Source organism: Stegostoma tigrinum, chromosome 16 (genome assembly GCF_030684315.1).
Source record: "Stegostoma tigrinum isolate sSteTig4 chromosome 16, sSteTig4.hap1, whole genome shotgun sequence".
Taxonomy (NCBI): Eukaryota; Metazoa; Chordata; class Chondrichthyes; order Orectolobiformes; family Stegostomatidae; genus Stegostoma; species Stegostoma tigrinum.
Genome location: NC_081369.1, coordinates 32,477,911 through 32,503,725, shown reverse-complemented (window position 1 = coordinate 32,503,725; position 25,815 = coordinate 32,477,911). Strand labels below are relative to the sequence as shown.

The 25,815-nt window shown below is 43.1% G+C and overlaps 1 long non-coding RNA gene across 1 annotated transcript; it reads right to left on the bottom strand.

The window, feature by feature from the left end:
* Window positions 1–7,490: 7,490 nt before the first annotated feature.
* LOC125459942 (uncharacterized) lies at window positions 7,491–13,350 on the bottom strand. Its single transcript, XR_009446760.1, has 3 exons — window positions 13,263–13,350; window positions 10,590–10,700; window positions 7,491–7,709 (listed from the first exon to the last, which is right to left on the bottom strand). It is a non-coding gene; the product is annotated as an uncharacterized LOC125459942 (long non-coding RNA).
* Between the last annotated feature and the right edge of the window lie 12,465 nt (window positions 13,351–25,815).

Genomic DNA, 25,815 nt, shown 5'->3' with positions numbered 1-25,815 from the left:
ATGAGAACGTCTCCTACAGGACTTGCCCTACAAAAAAAGGCTCATCTGAAAGGTAAATAATTGGAAACTGAACAACAAGGGCTTAGTTGTGTATCTAAAGGATTGTAAGGCATCTGACAAATTGCAGTGCACTTTAAGAATTAAAACATTTCTTGTAGAAAGATACGAAGATACCTTGTTTACACTATAATGTATTTCATTTCACAATGTAATAAACACAATATGTTATTAAAATCAATGCTGGTGCATTGTATAAGACGAAAAGACATCATGGAATTGAAGGCTGTCCTTTAAGAATGTGATTCTTTCTGATGTACTATGCATAGTAATAATGGCATGGCTTCCATTAACCTAATCCAGAAATCCCTAAGGTTTGTAATGTACATCAATTAGAACTTCCAAAAAAATCAAAGACAATGACATCTGCCAAATTCTTCAGTGTAATTGGGGACTTGATAAAACCTGGCATTACATAGGTCAATGACAATCAATGGGGTGGAGGCTTGCTACTGTTTAGTAGATGGACTGGATTAGACAATGACTTGGATGGTGAATGGCGAATTTAGGAGAGGTGTTCAAGTGAATTGCCTGTAGGCAACTCTGACTGGAGACTGATTTTGGGACTTTCCTATTATGATACCCACTTCTAATACTGGAATGAAAATTGTCCCCTTTAAGTGTAAAAGCATCAAACCAAGCATGATTGATCCAGACTTGACAACAGGTCCTAGACTTTCACCAAAATAAGTGAACTGAAACATTAGGTCAATCTATATCAATACAGATTTATCTATAAAATGTGAGGCTGGATGAACACAGCAGGCCCAGCAGCATCTCAGGAGCACAAAAGCTGACATTTCAGGCCTGGACCCTTCATCAGAGAGGGGGATGGGGTGAGGGAAATGGAATAAATAGGGAGAGAGGGGGAGGTAGACCGAAGATGGAGAGTACAGGTGGGGAGGTAGGGAGGGGATAGGTCAGTCCAGGGAAGACGGACAGGTCAAGGAGGTGGGATGAGGTTAGTAGGTAGGAGATGGAGGTGCGGCTTGGGGTGGGAGGAAGGGATGGGTGAGAGGAAGAACAGGTTAGAGAGGCAGAGACAGGTTGGACTGGTTTTGGGATGCAGTGCATGGAGGGGAAGAACTGGGCTGGTTGTGTGGTGCAGTGGGGGGAGGCGACGAACTGGGCTGGTTTTGGGATGCAGTAGGGGAAGGGGAGATTTTGAAGCTGGTGAAGTCCACATTGATACCTTTGGGCTGCAGGGTTCCCAAGCGGAATATGAGTTGCTGTTCCTGCACCCTTCGGGTGGCATCATTGTGGACTGCAGGAGGCCCATGATGGACATGTCATCTAAAGAATGGGAGGGGGAGTGGAAATGGTTTGCGACTGGGAGGTGTAGTTGTTTATTGCGAACCTCCGCTCGGTTCGCAATAAACAACTACACCTCCCAGTCGCAAACCATTTCCACTCACCTTCCCATTCTTTAGATGACATGTCCATCATGGGCCTCCTGCAGTCCACAATGATGCCACCCGAAGGGTGCAGGAACAGCAACTCATATTCCGCTTGGGAACCCTGCAGCCCAATGGTATCAATGTGGACTTCACCAGCTTCAAAATCTCCCCTTCCCCCACTGCATCCCAAAACCAGCCCAGTTCGTCCCCTCCCCCCACTGCACCACACAACCAGCCCAGCTCTTCCCCTCCACCCACTGCATCCCAAAACCAGTCCAACCTGTCTCTGCCTACCTAACCTGTTCTTCCTCTCACCCATCACTTCCTCCCACCCCAAGCCGCACCTCCATCTCCTACCTACTAACCTCATCCCACCTCCTTGACCTGTCCGTCTTCCCTGGACTGACCTATCCCCTCCCTACCTCCCCACCTATACTCTCCTCTCCACCTATCTTCTTTTCTCTCCATCTTCGGTCTGCCTCCCCCTCTCTCCCTATTTATTCCAGAACCCTCACCCCATCCCCCTATCTGATGAAGGGTCCAGGCCTGAAATGTCAGCTTTTGTGCTCCTGAGATGCTGCTGGGCCTGCTGTGTTCATCCAGCCTCACATTTTATTATCTTGGATTCTCCAGCATCTGTAGTTCCCATTATCACAGATTGATGTGTAATGGGTTTAAATTATGTTTCCAGCCATCACTGTTAAAGAATTTCAAAATCAATGGATCCAGGCTGGTAACAATATTAGAATGTTAAATGTGGAGATGTCTTTTTGTTACAAACATCCAAGAGCTCATCTTTGATAAATCATGCTTACCTTCAAGGAAATCGGTTATTTGGAGATTTTCACTAGTCCCCTCAAATGAAACAATTGGTAGGTTTTCATGGAGGACACCAATAGTTGGCCTTTCAACTTTGTCAGTGTAGGATTCCAGCAGTGTTGTTATGAACTGTTTTAAGCCAGGATAATAGTCTTCAGTGTCTTGTAGCACATTCAGAAAATTAGCACATAATTCCTGCCCTCTGTGGCTTAGCATGTCGAGAAGAATTCGACCTTTATCAATGTCTGGTTTATCTTTTATTGCATTGTGATCATCTTCAGATATTATTTTCTTATTCACTAAGAGGTTTAAAAGTGGTTGTATATTTGGACTGATGTAATTTACCACCGCCCGACGACCTTCTTCGATAGCATGAATTGCCCAGTCAGCGCGCTTCAATTGTGATGGAAAATATCCAAGATCCTCACACGCACCTGTTAACAATTATACAAAATCATTCAAAATCAAACTCCATCTTCAATCAAACTAAGTTACGTTTTGTAACTAACAGGACCATATTATCCAAAGATAACTGACATAGCTTTTTTCCAATTTTGTAACCTCCTGTTTTAGCTTCGTTTGTCAACTTTTCATCATGGTTTGAAATACTAATTACTTTCTATATTTGACAGGTTAAGTATTGCAAATCCAAAACATTTTTTCCCCAAATATCGTACAATGGTTGTTATTGTTTATTTTAGCTACGCATTTGACGTTTCAATGAACAGACATTGGGGTCCCCTTTACTATTTGAAGCTATTGCTGCTAAAAGAAGCTCTCTCACTCCAGGGAATGTTCTTTTTCCAGAGAAGTTCTAAGATACCTCCAGTACTGAGCAATGCAATGACTGTGCTAAAGGCTGGTCATAACAACATCAACTACTTCAGGAACTTGTATATACATATCTGGAATTTTTGCCAAGTTGTCTGGGACTGAGTACGTGAAAGTCATGGGAAATAGGGTGGATTATTAAAAATAGTCATTTGTGCCTTTTCTCCAAGGACCCCAAAGCATGAGATATGAAATAATCTTTCTCCTCATTTTTGCATAAGGCATTAACTCCTTGATCAAGTGCGATGCTATGGATGTCAATTGGTCTCTGATATCTGATCCATTCTTCATGAGTTAACAGGGACTGATCTTGCCCTATCTGACATTCACAAACAATTCGGGTGATGAGGTTAATTTTGGTATCCCACCCCACTCTGCTATGGATAAGTTAATTTTACAAAAGGCTAAAATTTAATCTTGGACCCTCTTAGTGCCAAATGGCACAGTGCAAGGGCAGCACGGTGGCTCAGTGGTTAGCACTGCAGCCTCACAGAGCCAGGGACCCGGGTTCAATTCCAGCCTCGGATGACTGTCTGTGTGGAGTTTGCACATTCTCCCCGTGTCTGTGTGGGTTTCCTCCGGGTGAACCGGTTTCCTCCCGCAGTCCGAAGATGTGCAGGCTAGGTGGATTGGCCATGCTAAATTGCCCGTAGTGTTCAGGGGTGTGTGGGTTATAAGGGGATGGGTCTGGGTGGATGTTCCAAGGGGCGGTGTGGACTTGTTGGGCTGAAGGGCCTGTTTCCACACTGTAGGGAATCTAATCTAATCTAAACATATAAAGGGTATGTTTTTTTACGTATAAAGTTAGAGTTTCTAAGGCGCTTAGAATACTTGGACAATGTGGCAGAATTCTGTGCAGAAGAGTAGTGTTTCATGTTTCAGGCAGGGTACACTCAATCTAAAATCCAGTGGAATTGACTACAGATAGAAGATGCTCCCTTTTTGCACAGTGCTGCATATTTGCAAACAACAGGATAATAAGATCAAAATCTGCTCCCAGAAATTTAATCGCTTAAACTTGAGATATACTGGAATTATTTCAAAATGGTACAAAACTGAACTGAGTTACCTGGTTGAAAAGTTCTATTTGAAACATAAAACGAGACCGATAGAGAAAAAAAAAACTATCCTTGGTCGGGTATCATATACTTTAAAAAAATGTCACTGTCAACTGTTCGTGGAAATTGGCACAAAGAATGCGATTGAAAGCTACCATGATCCATGCCATCTATCTTAGGTTAACTGAGATGGCCCTCAGGGCTTCTTGTGAATAAGATGTTCACCTAACTAGTTTAGCTTCAAAGTAGATCTCAACTGATTAGAGAAAATAGACAGAAAGTAGTTTGCGTCCAAAGAGCCTTTGCTTCCTATTATAAGATCTTACTTCCATCTGATTCCACTGCAACTGTGAAGATGTTGCACATAAATATAAAGAGATTGTAGTGAAAGGTAAGGTGGCACCAGATAGCTTATCTTGGTTGCTTTGGTGAGATTATAAAACTTCTTTTCACATCGCGAAGAATACTTACTTGTAGAAATTGCAAACCACAGTTGTGACGTAATTCTGGGCCCCAGGCCCAAAAAGGACATCTTCAAGCACCATATCTCATTTGGAAAGCTGGAAATGATTTAGATGGAGAAAGGCTGCTGGAGGCTGCAGTGCAGAGAAATTTGGGAGTCCTTGTGCATGAATCACAAAATAAAAGCTCACATCCAAATTCACCAGCTCACATCCTAATTCCACCAGGGAAGAAAATTGGAATGTTGGCCTTTATTTCAAAGGAAATGGAGAATAAACGTAGGGATGTCTTGCTAAAATTATATAAGTCACTCATCAGATGATTGCTGGAACATTGAACAGCTTTGATCCTCTTAAGGCAAGAAGGGCATGCTGTCACTGCAAACAGTCCAGGGAAGGTTCACTTGGTTGATTCTAAATATGAAGGGATTTTCTTATGCGGAGAGGTTGAATAGGGAGAGTCTGCACTCACTCGGGCTTAGAACAATAACAGCAAACTTATTGAAACATACTGGATTGGTAGGGGGTTTGAAAGGGTGGATGTGGATAGGGTGTTTCCCCTTGTGGGAGAGTCTATGACCAGAGGTTATAATCTCAGAGTAAGGAGTCATTCATTTAGGACAGATATGGGGAAGCATTTTATCTCTCATGGGATATTAAGTCTGTGGAATTCATTATCACAGAGAGCTGTAGGGGCTGGCTCATTAAGGCTGTGGAGAAGGCGGGTACAGAGTACTGAGTTGAATGATTGGCCATGAATATCTTGAATAACAGAAGACTGAAGGGCCAAATCTATTTTCTAAGTTCCCATATTCAAAGTTGAGATGGGCAGATTTTTAATTAGTAAGGCAGTCAAGGGTTGAGGGAATAAGGTGAAAGAGTAGAGTTGAGGAATATCAGATTAATTGTGATCTCAATGAATGGCAGAGCATACTCTATGGGCTGAATGGCAACTGCTGTGTCTACATCTTACTGTCTTAAGACACAAAATGTCCAAGTTTTATTTTCCCGATGTTCATTATTAGCTTCTTTGATCTGTCTGTCATTGTTCCTGCTCAGATTTCTTGCTTTTAGTCAATACACACATAGCCCTTTTAAGCAACAGCAGATTTTAACCAGAGGGATACAACAAGATTCATATCTCATTGCAAGTAGTTTTGACCAACATTTCCCAGTCTCCCTCTTAGCCTGAGTTTTTTTCTCAAATTTAAAACACAGAGCTGTGGCCTGACAATAGTTAAAAATTCTGCTTCCAGAAGACCCATTCAAAACTAAACTCATTTCAACAAATTGCTTAACATACAAAACAATCTTTCTGTGATTTAACATGCAAAGAACATATACCCTTAAATTACTACTAGTTTTGTACACAAACAGAATATTGAGTGAAATCTGCTCACTGGAAGCCTATTGATTTTCCCACAAGTTCACTCATCAGGTTTAAAGGCTGTTACTTAAATCTTTCTGACAGGAACACACTGCACTTCTCCAAATTGCTGGACACTTTCACTGTTTCTTCCCTTTTCCACAATTAAATCTCAGCTAACTGGAAAAAAGACATCACAATGAGGTTGTTAACATGGGTAAAAGGAGAAGCAGATGAGCACCAACGCTGCAAATTTTGCAATCTAGTTAATATCCTGAGGCCCTAATGCTACTTTCTGTTCACTTTACTTGGGGTATGTTGGCAGTAGTCAAAATTTTCAAATATATCCTAAATGTCATAGTGTGATGTTAAGGGATGAGCATGCAAAGTATCTGCCTAACAATTCACTGACCATTATATTAGACAAACCATTATCCAAGTATGTTAAATAGGTTATTGTCCTTACTTCCATGTCAACTACCTCCACCCCTGCCTCAGTTTGCCTGCTGCTGAACCACTTTTCTTTGCTTTTTTTACCTCTAGCCCTGACCAATCTAACCATCACCTGGTCAGCCTCCCATGTTGCACCTTTCATAAACTTGACCTCATCCAAACTCTGCTCCGTATCATGACTTACAATAATTCCTGATTACTCGTTCTCCCGGTGTTTACTGATCTATTTTGACTATAGTCCCACAGTGTCACAATTTAAAAGCTCTTATACTTGTTTTTCAACCCATGCATGCCTTTCCTGCTCAATATTGCTGTGCACTCCTCCAGACAAACTGTTATGATAACTGGACTGCTCTAATTCGGGCCTCCCGTGCATCTCCAACTTTAAGGGTTCCACCATTGGTGGTTGTGCCTTTTGCTGCCTTAGTCCTAAAGCTCTTAAATTCCCTACTTTAACCTGTCTGCTTGCTCTCTCTCTCTCTCTCCTACTTTACAGACCTTAACATTTAGCTCTGTGTTCAAGTTTTTGGTCATTTGGCCTAATATCTCTCATTAGTTTAGAATCAAGCTTTGTTAATGCCCCTGTGAAGGGGCTTAGAAAGTTTTATCATGCTAAGTGTGTTACATAAGTGCAAAATGGATCTATTATCATTAAAATATTAGACATAGGAGTTCAACTAAATATCTTAAGTCTGGTCCACTAATTTAAAGAGTACAATACGCACAGCTATCTACTAGAATTTGTATTTTGTTATCCCATGGGCATTTTAGCACAAACTAATATAATTCTAATTTATCTGGCATTTTATTATGCAGTAAAATAAATGTAATTCACCTTCAGTTTCAAAAGCAATGGCTTTTGAAATTTCGTGTTTCAGAGCATCATGCTGGACTTCAAAAGAATATACTAGCTTTCTTGTTGTAGCTTCTGTACTTCTGAAGGTGAGCTGAGAGACTAAACTGTATGCTCCACTTCTTTTGTGATTTTTTAATGACATAGCAATGTCATAGTCTCCTCTTGTGAAGTATATTGTTTTGTCTTGGTCACTCTGATAATAATCTACTATTTTTCTGTATTCCGATTGTTTTACAGAAGATGAGGTGCTGTTCCATTTACAGATGAGAACTTTCTGGAATTTATCCTCTTCCTCTCTGTACCAAGAGACTTCGATAGCTTTTGGTTTGAACCAGAGAACTGCACAAGCCAGAGAGACTGAATCATTTACACGGAAACAGCTTGGTTTAATGATGTCTGTCACTTTTGGAGCTGAAAAAAAAACGAAGAGGAATAGCATTACCTAGCTGCTGTTCTCTTAAACAAACTGTCAATCTTGTAATATGCTTCACTGATAATTTTCCTAGTATTTAAAATTTATTTTTATGCACCATTATCTTTGGATAGAAGCTCGATGATATCCTTTGTAATCCAATGGATTATTTGTATCAAACAAATGCAATAAACTAAAGTATTAGTTACATTTGTATTATAGTAATTGTAGTGTTGTAACAAGGTCAACCAGGTAGACCCACAGAATCTGAGTTCCCTGATTGGAGCTGTTAATCTGGTCCATTCAGGGAGCCTTGGAGTTTCTGGGCTAACAAGGCCATTGTAATTAATACACAGCCTACAAGGAAATGTCAGGCCATGTCCCTGAAATGGAGATTTGCCACAGATGCCTTGTTGGACACATTGGAGTAGAGGAGACTGAGGGCGGCACGATTGAGATAATAAAACTATGGGGTTATAGGCAGGGTAGACAGGACGGAGCATTTATCCTTGGTGGAGCAATCAATGACTGCAGCATAGATTTAAGGTAAGGGGCACGCTGTTTAGATGGAATGTGAGGAAATTCTCTTCCACTCAGAGAGTGGTGGGAATCTGGAACTCATTGCCTGTAAGGGTGGTAGAGGCAGAAACCCTCATATTATTTGAGCAGTGTTTAAATGTGCACTTGCAATGCAAGGCATGGTAGGTTATAGGCCAAATGCTGGAAAATGGGATTGGAAAAGTTAGGTGCTTGTTTTTGACCAATGCAGACTCCATAGGCCAATGTGCCTTTTTCTGTGCTCTGGACCTCTATGAAGCTAAAATCACACTCACTGTTAACATAGTTCTGGAAGACAAACCATATGGAGAACAGGATATGACACCATGAAGGTGGTCCCAGCACAGCCAGGGTGGGGTTAACACTAGAATCAGATAACCCAATTCAAGTCCTTGCCTTATTTGGTATGGGGTAGGGTCAGAAATGCATAGGAAGTCAGACCAAAAAAGTCAGCTTTGTTAACTGGGAACTGGGCTCTCCAAACGCGGAAGAACAAAGAACAATATCGCACAGGAACAGAACTCATGGCCCTCCAAGCCTGCACTGACATATTTTGCCTTCACATACTAAAACTGTATTCGCTTATATGATCCATATCCCTCTATTTCCTTTCTATTCATATATCCATTCATGCGTTTCTCGAATGCTGCTATTGTGGCTGCTTCCACCACCTTCTCTGGCAGCATGTTCCAGGCACTCACCACCCTTTTTGCGGAAAACTTGCCTCACACATCTCACTCCTACCAACTGCACCTTGAACCTCTGTTCCCTAGTAATTGACCCCTCTACCCTGGGAAAAAGCCTCATACTTTCCACTCTATCCATGCCATTCACAACCTTATAAACTTTTATCAGGTTGCCCCCTCAACCTCCTGCATTCCAGTGAAAACAAAACCCAGTCTATCCAACTTTTCTTTATAGCTAAAATTCCCCCATACTAGGCAACATCCTGGTAAAGCTTTCCTGCACCCTCTCCAAAGCATCCATATCCTTCTGGCAGTGTGATGACCAGAACTATATGCAGCATCCCAAGTGTGGCCTAACTAAAGTTCTATAAAGCAGCAGCATAACTTGCTTTACGGCATGTACAGTGGACTGGTCATTGACCATAAAGATATGCCAGAAGTTCATGGAGCATTGAACACTGACTACCTGAGATGAAGCCTAGCATACAAGGATCATAAGTAACTGGTATCTGGGACATTGCAAGTTTATAAAAATTTACATACGATAGCTTACAGATTGATTAAAGGTGTTCTCCGTAAGTGGAACAGGATCTAGTTTTGTATGCCATTTCAATTTCTACTGTGAAACCTGCAAATATAACTTATAACTGGGTCTCTTTCTCTTATACCTTCAACTAATCTAAATGGTTGACTACTGTCAATCCCATTTGCCAAAAATTGAGTTCTCTTCTGAAATTCAGGGTTGAAGTAACGAAGGCCCAGGCTTTAAAGCAGAATTTTGAACCCTATATGTGGATATTTTCCTGCAATCCTGCTCCTATCAGCTTATTTTTAAATGCAAATGCCCTAATTGGGCAGGAGATGTGCTCAATATCTCCACTAGGTGGGAACAGCCAGCCCGGTACCGGCAGCCATGCTGAGATCTGTCATTGCCTAAACAGTAGGAAGCTCCTTAAAGGGCTGGTGTGTGTTAACGGAAGGAACGCAAGCCAAATAAAAATTAATAAGCATACCTCTGCCCCAAATGCCCTGCACAAACATTTTTCAGTCAATGTAAGTGCATTTTCAGGTCTCCCACTGTAAACTGACAGCTGGGTACTAACATGCACCAGATTGTTCAAGTTCACTGGGCTCCCTTTTGAAAATGACAGCGCTACCCACGCTGACTCTAAAGGAGCTTAATGAGCTGGTAATCTGGAGAGGAGCTGACTTCAGTTCCCCACTTCTCTGCTCTCACTCTTAAAAACAGAAAGCTGTCCTGGAAGTGTCAGGATCCAGACAGGAGCATGTGAACATGATTTTAAAATCATTGCCATGTGGAGTCCTGATCCCACTGGGATTTGTAAAGTGAAAGTCAGCATAAAAACCCTCACCAGGAATGTGTATTTGGATGATAAAAATAACTACAATTTACAGTACCAGGAATAGCAAGAAATAGTACTCTATTTAAAATGGATTAATATTGTAAAATCTTCTATGTTACATCACTGAGAGAGCATCACTATCACATGATTGGTAAGGATCAAAACGGACCAACACCACCCTTCTAGGCAAACTAGTCATGGGCATTAAATATAGTCTTGCCAAATTCAACGCCATTCCCAAAACCAAGCTCCAGGAAGACCGATGCTTTACCTTGTCTTTTAAAGCTGCAAAAAATGAATGCTCCAGAACAAACAGCTGTGGTGATCACACATGTTAGAAGAAAAGTGAGCAATATTCCTGATCTTGTTCTTGGGTTGTATCCTAGCGGAATGCAAGACCAAATACATGTTAGTAATTATTCACTGCTGTTTGTCTATGTTGGCTAAATCAAAACTGCACTCGTCATAGAAAACAGAACTTTTCTCACAGCACAGCATTAAGCAGCATCACACATCACTAACTGTAAACATCCTTTATTGGTAAATAAGGCAGTAACTCCTATTCTATTCACAATCTCTGGAGCAAACCTAAATGTTTGTATGTCAAGTAGACTTTCTATAGTCCATCTATAGTATAGTGTGTAATTCTTGAAATTTTTAACATGTATTTCAGAGTGCACCCATTACTTCACAATAGAATTCTTTCAGCAAAATTAGGAATGTGAATTGTTAGACAGTTCAGCATTTGCATAGCCATTTAGATTGTGAGGTCAATATGAAAATAAGTACTTATTGATCCAACATTTTACTCAGTCCTGCTCTGCACACAAGATATATTATTCCTCAAGACTGTTTAGAAAGTAATATTTTTCACCTTTTTACCCTCAGGATCTACGGCTGGCTTGCAACAAAGCCTTTGTTTTAATGATATTAGGAGAATAATTTGGTGATCAAAACAAAAGCCACATGTTGATGAGTAGTACTATGACAGTGAGGTGGAAAAGAACAGCTCTGAGGCCATTCTAAAACAAAACTGTCATTTATATTTGTCGGGCAAGACAGCAGCTCAGTGGTTGGCACTGCTGCCTCACAGCAGCAGAGAACCAGGTTCAATCCCAGCCTTGGATGTCTGCGTGGTGTTGCACATTCTCCCTATGTCTGTGTGGGTTTCTGCTAGCTGCTCCAGTTTCCTCCCACAAATTTGTGGGTAAGGTGGATGGCCATGCTAAATTTGCCCGTAGTGTCTAGGAATAGGCTGGGCACTGGGTGTGGGTGTGATACTCTTCAGAATATTGGTGCCGGCTCATTGGGCAAAAAGTCCTCTTTCCATTCTGTGGGGTTTCTATATCTAAACACTTAGGCATACAATAGGAGGGCATCCTTTGGTTTGTGTGTAAGATCCATGATCAAACTTGATTCAGGTTTTGTAATAATAGAGGCTCCAAAGAGTAATGCTGTTCTCTACACTGATACCCATAGAGGGTAAGTCAATTTCATGCAGACTTATTGATAAATCTCCTCAACTACACACAAAAGTAATTGGGACTTGGGGCAAATAGAATAACAGTTGTCCATCCAACTTTTTATGGTGAAACTGAGAATTGAGATAGCTAATACTGTCAAGTTGTCAAATGGAAGCTGAGTTCTCGTATTTCTAGGGTCCGATTCCTTCTATGATTGGCTTGTAGGGAAGCAAAAAAAGAGTACTCACAAGCTATTCAACCATAAATGGCATGGTGGAGCCAAGTTATGGTCAGGAAGCTGATGTAAATATATTTATATGTTTTGTGGAGAGTTGGATCCTTCTGTTCCTTGGTAAAAATATGGAGAGGAACATTTTCCTTACTTCAAGATTTTAAGGAGCATTTGGTATCTGTGTAGCACCTAACATAATTTGTGTTTTCAAATGCGTATTGACAAAATAGTTGCTACCCTCAAAAAGTGGGAGGAAGGAATTAAATTTCTTTGACATCAAAATTGCTCCAAGATGATGCATCGTAGAAATGGTCATAGAAATTCAGAACAAAGTTAGATCTCTGCGACAGATATGTACTCTAGGATCCGAACAAAACAGATTCTAAGCATATGAGGGAAATATAAACGATTGTCCATCTAAATTAAGTCACTAACTGGGTGGGCAGGATTGGCACGGGAGACTGGGAAATTTCCGATTGATTTGTAGCATTAACTGGAGTCGTAGAGTTTATTTTTAAATTGCAAGGTCACATCTATGCACTGCTGTGGGTGTAATAAATCTCTGGGTCCTAAATGCTGCACTTAGGACAGCAAATGCTATTCCAGAGAGTGCATGCGCTCTATATAAATCTCTACAAGTAATCTGCATCAAATATTCTTAAACATATGAACGAGATTTTGTATATGCCTATAGTTGAACAATCAAAAATAAATTATTCGTTTTAGCCTTGTGTTGCTATTTGGATATGTTGTTCCTTACAACAGAAAACAATATTTCTCTCCATATTTTAACCAAGGAACAGAAGAATCCACTTTAAAAATTCCACATAAATTATATTTATTATCCAAAATGGAAGGCTACCTTTTTGTCTTCCTGTAATTTTCTAAAAAGTTCATGTGAATATTTGACCATATTTCTATCCTACTATCCCTCTGAAATGTGAAAAGCACAAGATTCATAAATCTTCCATAATTCAAAGGAACGTGTAAGCAGAAAACAATCTTCAAGATGTAACAAATGTGTGCCAAAATTAAAATTTGGCAAAGCTCATGATCATGATTCAATGTTTATATTTGTAGGAACCAACTAATGGGTCTGACATTTGTAATGATCCATCTGTTCTATGGCCCTGTTATACAAATGCCAGCCAAGACTCAAAATAAAAAAAATAGAATTCATGTAAGATTAGAATTTTAAGAAAAGAGTTTCTTGCCATTTAGCAGGTAGCATTCTCCTTTAACTACTCACCCTTGATTGTCAAACTAACAACTTTCTGCACAGGTGTCTTTAAAGTTTCATGAATAACTTTGCAGACATAAGAAGCTCCATCGTCCATTTGAACACCTTTGATGATAAGGAATGAAAGCAGATTAAATGTCCCATCTTGATTTTGTTGAAGTGATCCTGTAACTGCTCTTGATGTGATGTCAAGTTGGTTTTCACTGTCTTGTGAGCCACGTCTTAACCAAGAGATAGAGTGATTTTCTGGATAAAAGCTTTTCATCTCACAAATTATTGCTTTATCTTCACCAGGTTCAATTACAACATTTCCGGTGTTTACTGAAACTGAAGGAGGTGCTACAAGGATACAAGGAATAAGGATAAATATGTTATTTTTATTAGCTTTCTTTATTGATGTTACCTTAAAATACAATATAACTATGTTAGCCAGTGTAGCCCCCCAAACCTGTTCTCCTATTTAATTAATTTGTTGTTGATCTGTGATTAACACCAAATTTGTTCTGGGTCCTAAAAGGCTCAATACTGTTGCTCAACAAAAGTCTAGCTACCTCAGACTCAAATTTTACAATTTACTTAGCATCGATTACTGAGTGAGTGACAAATTTTTATCATAATTTGCATGAAGAGGTATTTCCTAATTTGTCTTCTGAACAATCTAGCTCTGATTTTGGACAATACTCCCTGCCCCACCCAGTTGAAATGACCTCTTCCCAGCGGTCATATGAGTGTCCCATGACATCTTGAATTTTTGAAGAAATCACCCCAAACCATATTAATACAATTCTAGTTTGTATGATCTGTCTTTGTAATTTATTGCTTGCGCCTCAGGTCTTCTAACAAATACACGCAACATTCTCCTAAGACATCTGTTTTTCACTTACAGCAGATACTGATGATTGTGGATCAGTTCTGCGTTTAATTAAACTGTGGGTTTAACATCCATTCTTTATGTATTTCAGTAATTAATTAACAAGTGAAGAAGAAATTTTGCTTAATTTGTTCATTTCTGATGGAATTGACTCCATTTCCTCCTTCACAGATACAGTCAAACTGTAATTTACCAACATTCTCCATTTCTATTTCAAATTTCCAGCAGCTTTGATGATTTGTTTTTGTTTTAGCAAGGAGCATTCTTAAGTCGATAGTTTTGAACTTGGATAGTGAAATGTCAGGAATTTAGCTTCCAGTATTAAAGCTGTGTTCTGGCCCAAATGTAATGGAAATGGTAACAGAATCAGGAATATTGTGCTCTGGAGAACAGGATATTTTGACCTGTTGATTTATGTCCACTAGGTATGAAAATGCACTGATTAGTTAATTGATGGATGGATCTATAATTGTCCATCAGGGATAGTAAATGCTTCACCCCAATTGTTCAGTTTGCTCAGTGTAAACAACATCAATCCAACTCACATTGTTTTTTTTAACTTTCAACTTGCAGGTCATATCAGAGTAGTTTGACAGATATTACGCTATTGTAACAACACTACATAGCTAACTAAAATATCTACTCTATGGCTCAAAGAAGAAACAAAATGGTCTGTATTTTGTGGCAGCAACAAAACACCAGCATTCACCTTTGTCTTTGATGAAATTTACTCATAAAGATCTATCAATTTCTATGGCAATTTCCTTTCCCGTCAGTTTCATTAATGGTACCAAGCCAAAAGGTCTCAAACCATTCAGCAAAAGTGATGCATTAAGCAGAGTAAGTATATTGATGTACTTTCAGAGACAGCGTATCAGGAAGTAAAAAGAAAAATGTTTTTTCAACTTCTGAACAGCCAAATAGATTCCCCTCTACCCACTGCACAGCCCAGCTCTTCCCCTCTACCCACTGCATCCCAAAACCAGTCCAACCTGTCTCTGCCTCCCTAACCGGTTCTTCCTCTCACCCATCCCTTCCTCCCACCCCAAGCCGCACCCCCAGCTACCTACTAACCTCATCCCACCTCCTTGACCTGTCCGTCTTCCCTGGACTGACCTATCCCCTCCCTACCTCCCCACCTACACCCTCTCCACCTATCTTCTTTACTCTCCATCTTCGGTCCGCCTCCCCCTCTCTCCATATTTATTCCAGTTCCCTCCCCCCATCCCCCTCTCTGATGAAGGGTCTAGGCCCGAAACGTCAGCTTTTGTGCTCCTGAGATGCTGCTTGGCCTGCTGTGTTCATCCAGCCTCACATTTTATTATCTTGGAATCTCCAGCATCTGCAGTTCCCATTATCTCTGATGTATTTAATGTAAGTCACCAGTTAGTGGGGCATATGGCCTATGTCCCTACCATAACGCTAGGCAGTAAAATATTGACTGTTCTTGACCAGTTTGAGCTTGCAAAACTCAGAACATATTGTTCAGCATTAAATGTGATTCTACAATTAGGGGGAGCGGGAGATAAGAGGAGGAGTCAGAGAGCTGGTGTTCAGCCTCTGCAATGCAAAGGTCAGTCTGCCAGAGAACAACAGCACCATTCATTAGTAGGTTCAATTACAAAGTCAGGTTTGGTACTGACAGCACAGAGTGCAGACTGTTAAGAGGGAGATAGGTTCAAATTGACAAGGGTTGGGAGGGGTGGTGGCATAGGGGGTGGAAAAATTAACATGACCAATATTGTGTCTGTAGTTCTCAACGAACAGTTCGAGTGCAGATCAAAGGGCACAGGGAGCGAACCAGGTGGAAGGAGAGTGTCGAATGTAGGTGAAGGGATCTGTGGGCTGGGGAAATGACTCCTATGAGGAAATGGGCTCAGAGGCAGAGGCAACAGAAGAAGTGTTCAATGTCATGTCATGCACAAAATTGATTCAGATGCAGGTGCAGAGCTATAAAACTGAGAACTTTTTGAGTACAAAACATTCAGCATCAGAGTGGAAGGTCAGAAGTGATAACAAATACCCAACAAGTGGTGGAATCAGGAAAAAGGATAATGGGTATTTGGTCTTAGTCATACATACTAAGAAGGTCTACTTGTATAGCACCCTGAATATAAAAAAACATCCCAAGGTACTTAACAGCAGCTTTATAAGACATGCATATTCCATTTCAATTAACGGTGAATTTTTTTCTGTAGGTTTTGACAATATTTATATATATATGATTGTCATTATGGTCGATTTTTCTATTTTAAACAAAGCAGGTGAGGCACAGTGCTGTCAGATGCAAACTAATGTTCTAAGCCACAACAAATGATCTGGTCTGAACCATAGCCTCAGATGGGCAAACCTTTCTGTGCCAGTTCCAATCTTGGCATTTGCCTTACTAGTCATTCTTGTGACCACTGTGAGTGAAAAGGCCCATTTTTATAGCCAGATTTAATGTGTGCCCACTTGCGAGTAGGCTGGGAGCCCTAACAACTAACACGATTATAAGCAGCATTACTTTGGGAATAAAATACACTCTTCAGATAAAAACAACACTGTGTGGTACCAGAACAAAACTTTCAACAGGGCTAAAATACTCATTAATGGTTTTGGAGAGTAGCTCTCTTTTCTTGCGCACTGAAGGGGAGGGGGGAAAACACATCTCACCTTGTACAGGGATCTCATCACAGGAGAGCAATCCTCCATGCACCCACCCTTCTCCCCCACGGTGCTTAGTTTAATATTGAAATTAATACAGTGTTATTTTTCCCTTTAGTAGTAGAAATAGGCTTGTGACATACCAGTTTATGCTAAAGTCAGCGTTTTCCAATTTGAACTCAGCAGAATTTAGAACAGTTTGTCATAATTAAAAGAGCAATTTGTAGGAACACAACAGTTCAGGAAGCATGGTACTGAAATGTGATATTTCTGCTTCTTTTGCCACTTTTATTTGGAGCTTCTGAGCATGATTCCTTGATTAGCTTTGAATTATGAGGAGTCATGGGCTGCACTCAAAATCCTTAAGGCTTTCAACAGCTGTCAGGCAGAGGTGATTTTTAAACCTATCAAACTAAGTTAGGTTAAATTCAAGCCCAGAGCCGACTGCTACTAAATTAATGCTGTCAAATCTCTCATTCATACCCTTTAACTTCTTTAGAATTATTCACCCCGAAATACTAAAAATTAGCTTTCCTTATTCTGTCAATAGGTTGGTTTTTGAAGATCTTTCAGTTTCAGACAGTTCTTCTGTTTGATCTGTGGCACTCATTGCCACAGAGGGCTCTGGCAACCAAGTCATTGAGTGTATTTTAGACAGAGGTTAATAGGTTCTTGATTAGTAAGGGGATCAAACTTTATGGAGAGAAAGCAGAAGGATGGAATTGAGAAACACATTAGCCATGTTTGAATGGCAGTGTAGACTCAATGGGCTAAGTGGCCTAATTTTCAGTTCATATCTCTTATGGCCTTACAGAACCCCTGCTGATGGATATTTTGGGATCCAGAAATGTACCTTTTCCTCACGTCCACATTAATGCCCCCATTGAGACATTAAAAACTGTGAATGGGTCTCAAAGAAATCAGATACAGTATCTTTTAGCATAATCAGGCGGTCAAATTTTTTTGCCACTTTACACCAACCTGCATCCAATTGACAAATTCACATCTTTATAATTGTATGATCCCTAACACTTTACACTTCTCACAATCAATCAGAATTCATACCTGCACCATTAACATTTCCAGAGAACACAGGAAAGAAAGAAAAACCTCCAGAGCTCCTAAAGGTTTATACATTAGACGTCATTTTTCACTCACCTGTTAATGATAGAGAGACTTTCCCCGTTGCTTTATTGGAGAGTACTGTCACTGTGCAGGAGTATAACCCAATATCGTGGATCGTAACATTTTTTAGGAGTAAAGAAGCATTTGCTTTGCTTATTTCATTTATGAAGAGTAGTGATCCTGGTCTATAACTTTCATATTCTCCAAAGTCAAACAAGCAAACAGCTTTTTCCTCATTTTGCACTCTATGGTTCCACTCAATGACAATGTTTTGCAAATCGAGTGCAACTGTGTGTGAAAACGTACAACCAAGGAGCACATCATCCCCAACGGTGGCGCTGATAGCCGGCATGAGCACCACCTCCAGAGAAACTGCATTTAAAAAAAAACTACACACATTAAAAAACAGGTAGGGTCTAAACATGGTTTAATGAATCATTAATGTTCAGTAATGTCCTTTAGGGAAGGAAACTGCCATCCTTACCTGGTCTGGCCTACATGTGACTCCAGACCCACAACAACGCGGTTGACTCTGAACTGCCCTCTGGGCAGTTAGGGGTGGACAATAAATGTTGCATGGCCAGCGACGCCCTCATCCCATTAATGAATAAAGAATTTTATTCATCAGGATTCCAAGGAGGGACAAATGGCTAGCAGTTGCAGGACCCAGGAGCTGGAAAACTCAACCCATTTCTGAAGAATGGTCCCAAACTGAAACGACACCTTTCCTGCTCCTCTGGTGCTGCCTGGCCTGCTGTGTTCATCCAGCTCTACACTGTGTTACCTATTTGGTGGAAGTCACTTACTACACTTGAAAGCGGCAAAATGACACTGTACCTCAAACAATTGTTTTAAAGTTATTATTTGCATTAAAGTTAGTATTTTGCAGGGCTCTCGATGTAGGTGAGTTTGATGTGAGCTGTATGCTCATGACAGGCCAAATTTCAACTATTTGTAGTTGTAATAGTTCTACAATATAGGTTATAGGTTACTTCAATACACTCATTTCACAATCTCCATGAGGGTCAGGGGCACGAACTTCCTGAGTATAATGTGAAACACAATACCACTCCTATGTACCTCAAAGGACCACAATGTTTACTGAGGCAAACTGGGTGAGACAATGAGATAAAGAGAGGTCTGGGACGACTTTGCAAGTACAAGGTCAGCAGACAGCAAGGAGTGACTGCATAGCATGTAGTTTTGAAGACCTCAAATATACATTTGAATAGTGATAACACAGTGTGCAGCTGGATGAACATGGCAGGCCAGGCAGCATCAGATGAGCAGGAATACTGACGTTTCTGGGTGGGAAAAATGGGGGAGGGAGCTCTGGAATGAATAGAGAGAGGAGGGGTGGGGCTGGGGAAGGTAGGTGAGGTGGTGATAGGTGAGTGCAGGTAGGCAGCAGTGGGAATTGGTCAGTGGGGTGGGAGGAGCGGATAGGTGGGAGTGAAGACGGACGGGTCTTGGAGGCGGGGATGTGAGGGAGGGTTGGTTATGGGATGAGGTTGGGGGTGGGGAGATTTTGAAACTAGTAATGCCCACATTGAGACCATTGGGTTGTAGGGTTCCAAGGCAGAATATGAGGTGCTGCTCTTCCAGTTTCCGGGTGACATTGCTGAGAGACTGGAGGAGGCCCAGGATGGACATGTTGCCCAGGGAGTGGGAGGGGGAGTTGAAGTGGTTCGCAACTGGAAGGTGTTGTTTGTCATGAACACAGCGCAGGCGCTCTACAAAGTGCTCTCCAATGTCCTCTAATTTCAAGGATATCACATCCCCCCTTCAAATGATCAAAAATGCTCTTGACTGCATCTCTTGTGTTTCCCATAGCTCTGTCCTCACAACCCCTCCCTGCAACAAAAACAAAGACAGAATCCCCCTGTCCTCACGTATCACCCTACTAACCTCCGGATTCAACGTATCATTCTCCACCACTTCCACCACCTGCAGTCTGAGCTCACAACCAAAGATATATTTCCCTCCCCACCCCATCTGCCTTTCATAGGGACTATTGTCTCCACGACTCCCTCACCCGCTCCACACTCCCCACCAGCCCTAGCACTCCCAGCACCTTTTCCAACAACCGCAAGAAAGTACTACACCTGCTCCATACCTACCCCCTCACCTCCATCCAAGGGCCCAAAAAAAACCTTCCACATCAGACAGACATTCACTAGAGGTTCCGCTATTGTGATCTACTGCATCTGCTGCTCCCAATGTGGCCTCCTCTACTTCAGCGAGACCAAGCAGAGGCTCGGAGACCGCTTTGTAGAGCACCTGCACACTGTTCGCGACAAATTACAACACCTCCTAGTTGCGAGCCACTTCACCTCCCCCTCCCACTCCTTGGACAACATGTCCATCCCGGGCCTCCTCCAGTCTCACAACGACACCACCCAGAAACTGGAGGCACAGCACCTCATGTTCCACCTTGCAACCCTACAACCAATGGTCTCAATGTGGACTTTACTAGCTTCAAAATCTCCCCACTCCCAACCTCACCCCATGACCAAGCCTTCCTTTCGTCCCCTCCTCCTTGACCTGTCCGTCTTCTCTCGCACCTATCTGCTCTTCCCACCTCACTAACCAATCCCTACCACTGCCTACCTGCACTCACCCATCACCATCCCACCTCCCTTCCCCAGCGCCATCCCTCCTCTATTTATTTCAAAGTTCCCTTACCCCTCCCCCATTTCTGAAGAAGGGTCTCGATCTGAAACGTCAACTTTCCTGCTCCTCTGATGCTGCCTGGCCTGCTGTGTTTCTTCAGCTCCACACTGTGTTACCTCTGACTCCAGCATCAACAGTTCTTACTATCTCTATACTCAATGACTCTCTGGGATTTTAATTGACAATTACTTAAATTGACTTGGTACCGTCACTTCTGGGTAATACTTCTTGCCTGGTTCATAACAGAGACAGTTTGAAGCTTGTGCAATAAAGAAACCAATTCAAGGCAGAAAAGCCTTAAGGACAATGAGGAAAACTGAAGCCGACAAATGATATTGCATAAATTACAGCAGCGTAGTCACAACTCTTTCTCTTGTTTAGAGATAACAAGGTGTAGAGCTGGATGAACACAGCATCAGAACAAACAAAAGGAAGAGTTTCAGAGATAGTAGGAACTGCAGATGCTGGAGAATCTGAGATAACAAGGTGTAGAGCTGGATGAACACAGCAGGCCAAGCAGCATCAGAGGAGCAGGAAAGCTGACGTTTCCAGCCTAGACCCCTCAGAAAATCTCAAGAAAATTCCGAAGAAGGGTCTAGGCCCGAAACATCAGCCTTCCTGCTCCTCCGATGCTGCTTGGCCTGCTGTGTTCATCCAGCTCTACAACTTGTTATCTCAGATTCTCCAGCATCTGCAGTTCCTACTATCACTGAAACTCTTCCTTTTGTTTGTTCACAGCACGGGAGTCACTCTGTAGGTCAGCCTGGGAGGGATTGGCATGCTTCATTATTGATGAATCAGATGGATTTTTACACCAAAAAACAAGTTACAATGTCACTGTTTGGCTAGCTGTTATTCCAGCTTTTAACGGAATTCAAACTTCAGTTGCTCAAGCAATATTTAAAGCAATGTCCTCGTCTCAGGTGGGTGTTTTCTACATTACTTTGTCCAAAGACGCTGTGACGATGCCACCACTTCCTCTTATTTTCATTCCTGAAGAAGGCAGTTTAACTTCAGAACACGCTGCAGTCTTTAGATATATTGTTGTTTCGAGCAATGTGTAACATACCAAATATCATATTTATTGTTTCACGGAAAGAACTTTCACCAGAACAATATATATTTCCACCTCTGAAAGTCGATATATATGCCTATACTTTACATCATCCCTATTATATCCGTAAAGTCGCAAGCAAATTGACTTCCTTGTTTATAGCAACGGAGAGATAAAGAAATTCTCCACTCACCTGCTAAAGAGATTGAACAAAGTATCATCAGTTCTACTAAAAAGCAATTTATTGTTCCATGTGTCTCCATTTAAAGCCGAATTGTAATAAAAATACACAGTTGATGAACAAACAACATCCCAACGTCTTAACAGAAAAATGAAAGCGAAAGTAAATAGCACCGGAACTTACAGGTGTGAGGTAAAATAATGAAAGTAAACACATTTATTTATTCAAGACACACCTCAACGGTAACTTGTGTCATCGCACTGAGCATTTGTAAACAAGTAAAAAAAATCAGGTTTGCCAAAATCATCATTAAGATAGTGCTGTTTTAAAAGGGGCCATTACCATGTGGGAACGCACACCAGTTCCGAGACCGCTGCTGCAGTCACCGCCTCCAATTCCAGTTACAACACCTCTCTCACCACCCTCACCGCAGCTGCTGCTGTCCACCCCGCTGCTCCAACAGGCGACGGAACCCCGCCCACAACCTCCACAGCCAGCAACCCCAGAGAAGACAGCCACACTGAGCCCTGCCGCATCTTCACCATCCCCCCAGACCTCCCACTGACTGAGGACGAACTGTTAGTCCTTAGTAAGGGGCTCACCTTTGTCCCCCTACAACCACACATCAACGAATACCAGTCACGATGGGATATAGAACAGTTTTTCCGCTGCCTTCGCCTCCACGCCTACTTCTTCAACCGGGAGCCTAACCCTCCCTCCACTGACCCCTTCTCCCGCTTCCAACACAAGTCCTCCTCCTGGGCACCAACCCCAGGCCTCCTACCTTCCCTCGACCTCTTCATCTCCAACTGCCGTCGAGACATTAACCGCCTCAACCTCTCCACCCCTCTCACCCACTCCAACCTCTCCCCTGCAGAATGGGCAGCCCTCCGCTCCAACCCCAACCTCACCATCAAACCCGTAGATAAGGGTGGCGCAGTGGTAGTATGGCGCACTGACCTCTATATCGCCGAGGCCAAACGCCAACTCTCCGACACCACCTCCTATTGCCCCCTCGATCATGACCCCACACCCGAGCAGCAAACCATCATCTCCAACACCATTCATGACCTTATCACCTCAGGGGACCTCCCACCCACAGCCTCCAACCTCATTGTTCCCCAACCCCGCACGGCCCGTTTCTATCTCCTTCCCAAAATCCACAAACCTGCCTGCCCTGGTCGACCCATTGTCTCAGCCTGTTCCTGCCCCACCGAACTCATCTCCACCTATCTGGACTCCATTTTCTCCCCTTTGGTCCAGGAACTCCCTACCTACGTTCGTGACACCACCCACACCCTCCACCTCCTCCAGGACTTCCAATTCCCTGGCCCCCAACACCTCATTTTCACCATGGACGTCCAGTCCCTATACACCTGTATTCCGCATGCAGATGGCTTCAAGGCCCTCCGCTTCTTCCTGTCCCGCAGGCCCGACCAGTCCCCCTCCACCGACACCCTCATCCGCCTAGCCGAACTTGTCCTCACCCTCAACAACTTCTCTTTTGATTCCTCCCACTTCCTACAGACTAAGGGGGTGGCCATGAGCACCCGCATGGGCCCCAGCTATGCCTGCCTCTTTGTAGGTTATGTGGAACAGTCCCTCTTCTGCACCTACACAGGCCCCAAACCCCACCTCTTCCTCCGGTACATTGATGACTGTATCGGCGTCGCCTCTTGCTCCCCAGAGGAGCTCGAACAGTTCATTCACTTCACCAACACCTTCCACCCCAACCTTCAGTTCACCTGGGCCATCTCCAGCACATCCCTCACCTACCTGGACCTCTCAGTCTCCATCTCAGGCAACCAGCTTTTAACTAATGTCCATTTCAAGCCCACCGACTCCCACAGCTACCTAGAATACACCTCCTCTCACTCACCCTCCTGCAAAAATTCCATCCCCTATTCCCAATTCCTCCGCATCCGCCGCATCTGCTCCCACGATGAGGCATTCCACTCCCGCACATCCCAGATGTCCAAGTTCTTCAAGGACCGCAACTTTCCCCCCACAGTGGTTGAGAACGCCCTTGACCGCGTCTCCCGCATTTCCCGCAACACATCCCTCACACCCCGCCCCTGCCACAACCGCCCAAAGAGGATCCCCCTCGTTCTCACACACCACCCCACCAACCTCCAGATACAACACATCATCCTCCGACACTTCCGCCATCTACAATCCGACCCCACCACCCAAGGCATTTTTCCATCCCCACCCTTGTCTGCTTTCCAGAGAGACCACTCTCTCCGTGACTCCCTTATTCGCTCCACACTGCCCTCCAACCCCACCACACCCAGCACCTTCCCCTGCAACTGCAGGAAATGCTACACTTGCCCCCACACCTCCTCCCTCACCCCTATCCCAGGCCCCAAGATGACTTTCCATATTAAGCAGAGGTTCACCTGCACATCTGCCAATGTGGTATACTGCATCCATTGTACCCGGTGTGGCTTCCTCTACATTGGGGAAACCAAGCGGAGGCTTGGGGACCGCTTTGCAGAACACCTCCGCTCGGTTTGCAATGAACAACTGCAGCTCCCAGTCGCAAACCATTTCCACTCCCCCTCCCATTCTTTAGATGACATGTCCATCATGGGCCTCCTGCAGTGCCACAATGATGCCACCCGAAGGTTGCAGGAACAGCAACTCACATTCCGCTTTGGAACCCTGCTGCCCAATGGCATCAATGTGGACTTCACCAGCTTTAAAATCTCCCCTTCCCCCACCACATCCCAAAACCAGCCCAGTTCGCCCCTCCCCCCACTGCACCACACAACCAGCTCAGCTGTTCCCCTCCACCCACTGCATCCCATAACCAGTCCAACCTGTCTCTGCCTCCCTAACCTGTTCTTCCTCTCACCCATCCCTTCCTCCCACCCCAAGCCGCACCTCCATCTCCTACCTACTAACCTCATCCCACCTCCTTGACCTGTCCGTCTTCCCTGGACTGGCCTATCCCCTCCCTACCTCCCCACCAACACCCTCTCCACCTATCTTCTTTACTCTCCATCTTCGGTCCGCCTCCCCCTCTCTCCCTATTTATTCCAGTTCCCTCCCCCCATCCCCCTCTCTGATGAAGGGTCTAGGCCCGAAACGTCAGCTTTTGTGCTCCTGAGATGCTGCTGGGCCTGCTGTGTTCATCCAGCCTCACATTTTATTATCTTGAAGGAAAGGACTCCTTTTGTTTAGAACAAAGCAAATACCAAATGGCGAAAATCTGAGATAAAAAACTGAAAACACCATAACTATTGAGCAGACTGAATTAACTCTGAGGTTAATACTTCAACCTGAAATTTTGTAGAAATGATTTAAAAAGGCACATATGACACTTTAAAAATAATTCAAACAAATGTCAGGAGTACAGACAATGTCATGATAAGGAGCAACAAAGTTGCAGAAGAGCCTGAGGTATGTTATGATATAACTTGGATTTCAAGAGTCATGTATCAGCGACTGCTGGAGGACTATAACAGCTGCTGTACAGCATAAATGTCTCTTGTGAGATTCTCATGTATATGGTCCAAACATTTTCAGGTCGTGTTCGAGCATATCAAAACAGAAGAGCCCTATTAAACCAGATATGCTGCACTAAAATAATAAAGTGTGAAGCTGGATGAACACAGCAGGCCAAGCAGCGTCTCAGGAGCAGGAAAGCTGATGTTTCGGGCCTAGACCCTTCATCAGAGAGGGGGATGGGGAGAGGGAACTGGAATAAATAGGGAGAGAGGGGGAGGCGGACCGAAGATGGATAGAGGAGAGGATAGGTGGAGAGGAGAGTATAGGTGGGGGGATAGGGAGGGAATAGGTCAGTCCGGGGAGGACGGACAGGTCAAGGGGGCGGGATGAGGTTAGTAGGTGGGAAATGGAGGTGCGGCTTGAGGTGGGAGGAGGGGATAGGTGAGTGGAAGAACAGGTTTGGGAGGCAGGGACGAGTTGGGCTGGTTTTGGGATGCAGTGGGGAAAGGGGAGATTTTGAAGCTTGTGAAGTCCACATTGATACCATTGGGCTGCAGGG